The sequence below is a fragment of the Gorilla gorilla genome, chromosome 11 (assembly GCF_029281585.2).
Source record: "Gorilla gorilla gorilla isolate KB3781 chromosome 11, NHGRI_mGorGor1-v2.1_pri, whole genome shotgun sequence".
NCBI classification, from domain to species: domain Eukaryota; kingdom Metazoa; phylum Chordata; class Mammalia; order Primates; family Hominidae; genus Gorilla; species Gorilla gorilla.
Genome location: NC_073235.2, coordinates 41,455,399 through 41,465,195, shown reverse-complemented (window position 1 = coordinate 41,465,195; position 9,797 = coordinate 41,455,399).

Here is a 9,797-nt window from a genome sequence, read left to right as displayed (position 1 = left end):
TGCAGGCTGGGGAATGCAGAAACTGCCTGCTTCTTGGGAAAGGAGTTAAGAGCCCAGGTTGGGAGCTCAGGGTGGCCTCATAAAAAGAGCCAGAGTTGGAGCCTAAAGCCAAGGTTTAAGGCCTGGATGAAGGGTTGTTTTAAGAATCAATGAATGTAATGCCAGTGTGCAATAGGAAAAGTGCACTAGAAAGGTAATAGAGATATGCAGGTTTTAGTTACAAAATTTAGGTGTCTTTGGGCAAATAATTTAACCTCTAGATCCTGAAGCTATAAAATAGACTAAAATCACTATGTATCACGTAAGACCTTTTGCATTTGTTATACCAAAGAAATTAATTTTTCTGTATTTTTTTCATCTGTTAAATACTTCATGTGCTTTGAATCAAGCTTAGTTTAATCCAGATATTGTGCCTCATAAATATTAAGCTCTCAATAAACACTTGTTCAAAGAATGAAGTTATCCTTGAACAAATGAATAAATGAAAGATTTCATAACAGAGGATATCATTTTGTAATTAATAATGAAATCAACAGGAGTCGAATTGATTCCTTATGTTTACCACTGTTTCTTTGTGACTACATCTTATGAGTTTGTCTAAATATAAATACAATATAACCATTCTTCCTTAAATCCAATCAATACTGTTTTTCTCTTGCAATCTTACTTTGAACACCACTGTCTTCTGGGGATACAACCTGTTTGTCCCACTGGTAAAGGTCAGTGCCTTCCAGACACTGTTTGCTACTGAAAGACAGGAAATGCATCTTTGTAGCTATCCCTTAAACAATTAGCCATAAAGGAGCTTGTTTGGGTAGTAGGCAATCGATAGAATTGCTGAAGGGTTCATCTGATAGGATCTCTAAAATTACCAACCTGATAAGGCCAAAGTTTTGATATCCAAGTACCTTGGTCATTTTGGCTATTAAATCATACTGTCAAAAAATGATTCTAGTCCATTGCTGTGAAATTATCCTAAAAGTAACTGAACTGAGAAGACTCAACCCCGAAGTGTGGTGATGACAGAACTGTCTACTTGACCAAAGTGAGCATGCCTCCACCTATCTCATGCTTTAAGGCTCAGCTCCTGGAACCCACTGCTTAAACTCGACAAGTGTTCAGAAAAGAGAAACATCACTATCAGGCTATGAAAAATAATTCTCTGAGTTCAATGTCCTGTTTGAGTTCTTGGTAGGCTCCTAGGGAAACCAGGACAGAGCGGCAGCCGGGACACCAGGAAGCTAAGCAGCAGTACTTGATGGGAACTCTGAGAGAAAGGTAGAGAAATTCTAAAGACAATCTTTTCCCATTTTGCATTTTTCCGGGGACTAGTTCAACTCTTTAAATTGGAATAGGAATTTTACTGCTGGACAGAAGTTGAGGATAATATCATGGGGGAGAGGGACAAGGTTTGCATACAATTGGTTGAGGCTTAAATTGTGGAGTAGGAGAAAGCAAAACATCTATTACCTATTTTATTTTGGTTTTGATACCTTTTTTAGATATAATCTTTAAGCCAATTCTAAATGAGTGCTAGGTGTGGAACATATCATAGATCATGGAGCACACGTGTGGAAGTGCCTGACAGTCTAAAAATCCAGAACCTGAAATAAAGCTGACTTTGTTTTTCCTGTAGAATGTCCTTAAGTGTTTCTGAGATCAAGAGTCATAAATGTAGTGTATGTGTGAAAGGTATGTGAAGAAAATTTTAGCGTTGGAGCTGGGTCAGCAGGCACTCAATTGAAACTCAACCATTCAGCATTTATGTTACTTACCAGTGACACATGCTTATGAGCTTAATGATATTATGTGGCTCCATCTAACACAATGGTGCTTTTAGCTAATTTCTTTAAAAACTCATTTGGAAGCAAAAGAGGACTCTCTACTCCACTAGAGACAAAGCAATGCAGTAGTCTCCCCTCATCCTCAGTCTTGCTTTCCACAGTTTCAGTTATCCAAGATAAACTGCAGTCCAAAAATAGGTAAGTACAACAAGATAAGATATTTCGGGAAAGAGAGAGGAAAAAGAGACCATATTCACACAACCTTTATTATACTATATTGTTCTAATTGATTATTGATTATTGTTATTAACTTCTTACTGTGTCTACCATAAATTAAACTTTATCATAAGTATGTACATACAGAAAAAAACACACTATATACAGGATTGGGTGCTATCTGTGGTTCCAGGCATCCACTGGTGGTCTTGGAACATGTCCCCTATGGATTGGGAGGGGTTACTGTACTACATCCCCATCCTCAGCTGAGCTAGGAATGGAATGACATGCCTGAAGCAAAGCACCACCCTGGCCCAATGGTCTCAATGGCAAGCAGGGGTCCTGCACCACCAGACGCTCTGTGTGACCACATCTGCAGGAAGACAAGTGCCCGAGGAGTTGTGGATGGAATGGGATGGGCCTGGGAAACACGGGCCTGGAGACCAGAAGGGTGAGGAAGAAAGGAGAAAAGAGAGTAGAGAAGAGAGAAAAGGTGGAAGGAAAAGAGTGGGAGAGTCAGGGAGGCAGGAGGAGGAGAGCTACTACTGTCCAGGAAGGGGGCAAAGCTACCAGAGGGCATCCCACCCCTACAATTGACACAGCTCTCTTATGTTCCTGGTGCCCTCTAATATATAAAAGCACTCTCTGTTAAACACAAATCATTTATCTAGTTGTCAACTCTTCCCTTGACTATTTTAAGGGCCTAATGAAATGAAACTTATGGGTGAAGAAAAGAGATTCATAATACGGTTATTTCAAGAATACAGAAAACAGCCACACACCCCTCAGTGATGATGCAGCACTCTACCTTGCCAGTCTCTTTCTGGGTTATATTAAAACAAATACGGTTCCGGGATTCTCTCTATGAGCAACCTAGAATACGTAGAGAAAAAAGATACGGTGTTGCCACACCCTAAAGGCCCCAGTAACCTCTACACACCATGGTCTTTCTCAAAGTTTACACTTATCTTACTTAACTATGTTTTCTCCTGAGAAACTTGGAATGTTACAGAGCTGGAAACGACATCAACTAATCTATATACTTTATTTTATACTAGAAGGAACTGAATCCCAAAGTCATTAAATGAGTGGTTTTAGGTCACACACAGGTTTGATGATGAAAGGGGATACTACCCAATTTTGCCATTATCACTGCAGTATAAAGGAGGGTATCTGTACATATGTATATCACCATCTTTAGTTCAGTAAATTACCCGTTTCTTCTTATTCACACGACAACAGCTTGTTAGAAAACCCTTAGTTGTTGTATTTTCTTTTTCTTAATTCATGCTTCTGTAATCTCCTGAGACTGGTTTAGAGAGAATACAGAGCTTACAGACAAGTCTTAAGAGTGTGATTTCTTTAATGTTTACAGTCTTATAATGCAATGGGTATTAAACCGTAATTATCAGTATTTTTAGGTTGATAAAAAACACATTTTTGTTGAAATATTGTGAAATTTATGGAAAAATAGATTATTATTATATTCAAGGTTTTTAACACATTTTCCAGCTCTTACTTTTGGTCATTTATTTATTTATTTTTATTTTTAAAATCTCTTAATCATCCACCTATTTTTTCATAACATTTACAATATTTCACCAAAGTATATTCCACTCAGTCTTAAATGAGAACCTGAAACTAAGTACAAGTTAAAAGAATGGCATTACTGTGTCATACTCATATGAAGAAGAAAGTATAGATATATAGTCATTAGTTTGGGGACTGTGAAAAATATAACTTTTATTAAGTATTGTTTTGTCTTTTCAAAAAACAATGTGTAATTCTCAGTCTGAAAAATTTCCACTGATGAAATATATATTCTGTAAAAGGTTAAAGTTAAGGATAATGTAAAGCATAAGAGTTTACTGCCATCTTGTGGAATGTTTGCTGTTACATTCTGAAATACCTTTTTCTCCTTTATTGTCAAGAATGTCATTTTTTTGTTACTATTAGTTACAAAATGATTTGAGAGGTCCCCAAGAACTAACCAGAACTAATACTTATCTATAAAACAAGACATGAGAGGACTCATATGCTTTGCATCACGGAGATTTTTGATTCATATAGCTCACTACCCCTTGTTTCCAGTCATTTGCTCATCTACTTTTCCTGTTGAGTGAATTTAGCATTTAATTTAATATATTTTACTTATCAAGGATTCAGAATGAGAGAAATACAATATTAGAGTGTTGACTGACACAGAAAAGAGCAAAGAACATATTCTGCTCTTGGACGTTTAGTCCAGCCCAGGCATCCAGGACAATTGTCAATAAGGTAGGTCCTTACTAACAAAATTTGGTACTGGGATCGGCATTACCTGGGACATTTTAAGAACTGAAAAGACCTGGACCCCATTCCAGGCCTACTGAATCAAAACTTTCATTTTTACAAGATCCCCAATTGATTCGCATGCACAGTAAAATTTGAATTGTACTAGCATTGACCACCATGTGTCATTCCATTTACACTTTTATTATAGCAGAATATGCACACACACACACACACACACACACACACACGTACACACACCCCACAGTTGCTTGGAGATGTGGGAAAAGCCAAGCATCAAAACACTTGGATTCAAGTCCATGTTATTTAATTTGTGCATCTGAGTTTAAGCCCGAGAATTTAATTTTTGTGGACCTGAGATTTTTCATCTGTATCATAGAGAAAGGTGTTCCAAGGTGATTCTAATGTCCCTTCTCATTCTAAAATTCTTTGATTTACTATTTATGCATCAGTTGTTCATTTAGTTAAATATCCATGCATCATTTATTCATGCATCAGGAACTTTATTGTTTGTCTCAGTAATTCTGATTGCAGCCCAATGATTAAGTTTTAAATTCACAGCTGGCAAGCTGTTGGCCCAGCAGACATGTTTTGTCTAGTAAGAAAAGTATTTAAAATTTTTGAAATTATTGCCGGGTGCGGTGGCTCAGGCCTGTAATCCCAGCACTTTGGGAGGCCAAGGAGGGCAGATCACTGGATCAGGAGATCAAGACCATCCTGGCCAACGTGGTGAAACCCTGTCTCTACTAAAATTAAAAAAAAAAAAATTAGCCGGGCGGGGTGGCGCAGGCCTGTAGTCCCAGCTACTCGGAGGCTGAGACAGGGGAATCGCTTGAACCTGGGAGGCAGAGGTCGCAGTGAGCCAAGATTGCACCACTGCACTCCAGCCTGGTGACAGAGCAAGACTCCATCTCAAAAAAATAAAAAAAATTGAAATTATTTACCAACATTTAAAAAAAATCATTATTTCACATCAATGCTATGGATTTTCTGCTTCTCTTCAAAAATCAAAACACCTGTCCAAGCTCACACTTCCACATGGAAACAATTACCTATGGCTGAACCCCATTTTGCCCCAGTCCCCACCCAGCCCTTTTCTTTACATTAATGCCTGATCCCTGTTGGCCTTGGGGTCAGTAATCTCTCACTTAAGCAGTGTTCCCAATCAAGACATTTAGCATGTCCAAAACCTGTAATAGACAGACCAAATGAAAAATTGTATTCCTTTACAAGCTCTAATCTTCAACACTGAATTGTGCATTTCACTGTAGTATGAATATCCTTTTTATGTACCACAGTACCCTTTTATGACTATTAAGTATTCACAGCATTAGAATGAGAATTGGCTTGTCCACACAGGCCCAACTTACTAATTACTTCTCTTAGCCAGCTTTTACATGTCCACATGTGTAAAAGTGCAAGCAACACAGCTCCTTTCCTATTCAAAGATTACCACTAAGCTCATGCTGTAGGAGAGGAAAAAATTTCTATTTTGGGGGGCCTCTGACTGCACCTATGAATTAAACTGACATAAAGCAGATTAGCAAGAGAAAGATGTACCAGTCTTAGAATTTTACTTGTACCTGGAGTCCCCACAAGAAAGTGAAGCCTCAAAGAAGTGACCAGAGCAGAAAGCTTATATGCCATTTAAACAAAGAAATGAAAGATTTGTGAATAAATGACAAGACACGGGTGTTTGGGCTAGGAACAGTAAGCTATGGGGTAGTGATTAAGAGACATATTGGGGGAAACTAATGGAAGATAAGGATTATTTACAAACAATCCACAGGTTGTTTGTACAGATCCACTTCAGCATTGATTTCCAGTCTCTGCTGATAAGGATGTTCTCTTCCTTGTACAGGAAGGGCACCTTTCTCATGGTAAATTTTATAGCCTGTTTTTTAGATGGAAAAGAGGAGTTCAGAAAGCCCTTCCTGTATCTGCTGTTTCTCAAGTGACTTCAACTTAAAACGGTCAATATGCCACGGTAGTATATTTTTGGGTGGCATGTCCTGAATTCCTTCAACGCAAACAAGTAGAAGCTACAGCACTCTCTTCTCTAGAGAAAATATAAAAACCTCTGGTCATTGGTAAAGGTTTTTCATGCAACAGATATTTATTGAACAATGTGCAGGATGATAGTATAGCTTTGAACAAGACAGACATAATCTCTAACCTCATAAAATGTGCAGTCTTACAGGGGAAACATACAATTACATAAGCAATTCCAGTCATCTCTGATGGTGCTTATGATAGAGGTTGTCACAGCTTAAAACAGAAAGTGTGAGCTGGTGTAGGAGTTGGAAATGTTTAGGGGATTCTAACATCCTTTAGGCTGAGACCTAAGGAAATATACCAGCCATTTAGGGAATGAGGTAGGAAGATGGTTCCAGGAAAGGATATCATGTGCAGAGATCAAGGGAGAGAGAGAGAGCATGGCAAGGAATGAACCGAAAGATAAACAACATGGTTGGAATAAAAGAAAAAGGAAGGAGGCTGGTATGAAATGAGCCTGAAGAGACAGGGCAGTTTCTAGACATTGGATATTGCCCTAAGAGCAATGGGAAATCACCAAAAGGGCTTAAGTGAAGAGTCATCTTTGAGTCTTTAAAATAGCACTTTAAATTAGCATAAATCTAAGAGCTTAGATATTCACAGAAATTACGGGTATCAAATGAATTAATAAATGCATTACCATCAGATCCCTGGCGTCTGATCTCATGTTCACTGTGACTGCAACGGTAGTGGAGCCATGGGGCAAGAACTCTGTTCCACCTGCACTTTCAAAGATCTCCAGGGCATTAAAAAATAAAGCTATGCCTAAACGTGGTTATCAAAAAAACATGTTTTATTTGAGTTTTTTACATTTAACAAATTAATACTTGTAAAACACAAAAGACAAAAGGCATATTATTTGCTCTACACTATATATTTTGTTAAGTTAATGTAAAATATTAATTTGTTGTGTCCTAGAAGCACTGTGGCATGGTAATGAGACATATGTTCCATATTTTACAACATATTTTTTTCCATCCTGTCATGTATCTCTGTGCTAGTATGTATGACCTTATTTGGGGATAATGCTGAAAGTCTAAATTTGAGCCATGTTGACTGTGAGGAAGGCCTAGTCGAATGGCCTCCTGGCTCCATGGAGACAAACCCTGGCTATGTGGATGAGGCAGTGTTACGGCCAGCAACATTTACTCATGGGTGCACAGGAGGTCAAACACATTATCCCTTGACCTGCAGGCTGAAAGCCAGTCTTGTCTGGCTGATCCTGCTGTTCCTAAGCAATCCACAGCTGGCTGACTAATTTAGGATGTCACTTTAGTGTTTTTAAAGCATTTTTTCTGTTTAGCCCACTTATTTCTATCCCACTTAATACAACCTCTAGACACTGCTTCAGCATCCTGCTGTTGAACATTCACTGCACATATTGACCTGAGCAGAGTTAAATTATGGGGCAGTGCCTAAACATCAATGGCTCATAAGCACTGGCTGATGATCTTGTCTTGACAAGTGGTGTGTGTGAGAATGGTTAAGCAGTCAGATATGACATCTAAGGCACAGTACAGGTCATAAAACTGTAAAAAAATATGTTTTGATAGACCCAGCTCCAACGTATGATTTTTAAAATGAAAATCTTTCATTTTGAAATACTTCAGAGAAGTCCCATGTAATTCTCATGTGACTCAGTATGCTAGTGTCAGCACTGAGACTGGGACACTGTACTCCAGAGGTCCGAGTATCACTTTCTGTGCCATCACTTTCTCTTGTATCTTTTTCTTGTTAAAGAAACAAACAAAAAGCAAAGCAAAATGTCCCAAGATTGAACATAATCACCATATTCTAGTAAAGGGCTGGCAAATCAGAGCCCGCAGGACAAATCTAGCCCACCATCTGCTTTTATAAATAAAGATTTATTGGAACTCAGTCAATCTCATTTTTAAAGAATTGCCTCTGGCTGCTTTCGCATAACAATGGCAGGGTTTAGTAGTTAGACAGAGACCTTATGGCCTACAAAGCCTAAAATATTTACTATCTGGCTCTTTCCAGAAAAAGTTTGCTGAGCCTGATCTAGAGCAAATAAAACTGGTTTGGAAGTATAATTGTGATTTATTTAATTTTCTTTATTTGTCTTAGGTTACTTTAGAGCACTTTGCAAAGTAACAACTGGTGAGAGCAAGCATGTTGAATAGGAGAGGATAACGAGTCTGGGATTTTAAACCTGCAGTCAAGAGCCACACAGAGTCGATGTTTCACCTGTTATTCACTGAGCATTGGTTACACTGAGGTGGGAATAGCTACAACAGCAAAAGTTTCTATCTTAGCACATGTACATAACTACCCCAAAAAGCTACCCTTAATTGAGCCTTTACAATGAGCCATGCTGTATTGAATACTTAACAAATATTATTTCATTGAACATATAGAACTCCTACAAAGTGGGGTTTAGTATCCTCATTTCTTATAAGAAAACTACATCTCGGAGAATTCAAGTCACTTGCTCAAGTTCACCCAGCAATTGTCAGAGCCAGGATCCACAGTAGGCTGATCCAGCTCTAAGGTCTTGGTTCCTAACCTCCATCACCCCTGAAAGCACACTGTGGCAGTCTGCAGCAGCCTCTGCAAACTGCTCAGCCACCACCAGATATGGGGATGCAGTGATGGAAGATATTTTCTGGCCATTTCTATTGATGCTTTGCTTATTCTTCCCACTCTGACCCCAATTTGGGAACCCAGGAAACCAGAACTATGCCAGTGCCTACAGGTTCAGGGAGAAAGCAAGAGAAAGTCCCAGAAATGAGGACTACATAAGCCAGCAAAGGCAGGCTCAAGGATTCCTTTCCTGTCCACCTCCAAGGCACTGCAGGCAGCCACACCGCTAATTCAATCAACCCTGCTGCTTTGGCGTTCACTTTAACCAGGTTTTTTTTTTTTTTTTTTTTGAAACGGAGTCTCGCTCTGCGCTGGACTGCAGGCTGGAGTGCAGTGGCGCGATCTCGGCTCACTGCAAGCTCCGCCTCCCAGGTTCACGCCATTCTCCTGCCTCAGCCACCTGAGTAGCTGGGACTACAGGCACCCGCCATCATGCCGGGCTAATTTTTTATATTTTTAGTAGAGACGGGGTTTCACCGTGTTAGCCAGGATGGTCTCGATATCCTGACCTGGTGATTCGCCCGCCTCGGCCTCCCAAAGCGCAGGGATTACAGGCGTGAGCCACCGCGCCCGGCCTAACCAGATTTTTTTAGTATTAATTTAATATTATTTTATTTTAAGTTCTGGGATACATGTGCAGGACGTGCAGGTTTGTTACATAGGTTAACGTGTGCCATGCAGGCTTGCTGCATCTATCAACCCTTCACCTAGGTATTAAGCCCCGCCACTTCAATCAGATTTTACCTGGCAAGAAGATGGGAATCAGGCAGGCCTGACATGACTGCTTCCGGGTGCTGCATCACCCCCTCCAGAGGAAGCGCTTCCCCTACAGGTAGAAGGCAGCAA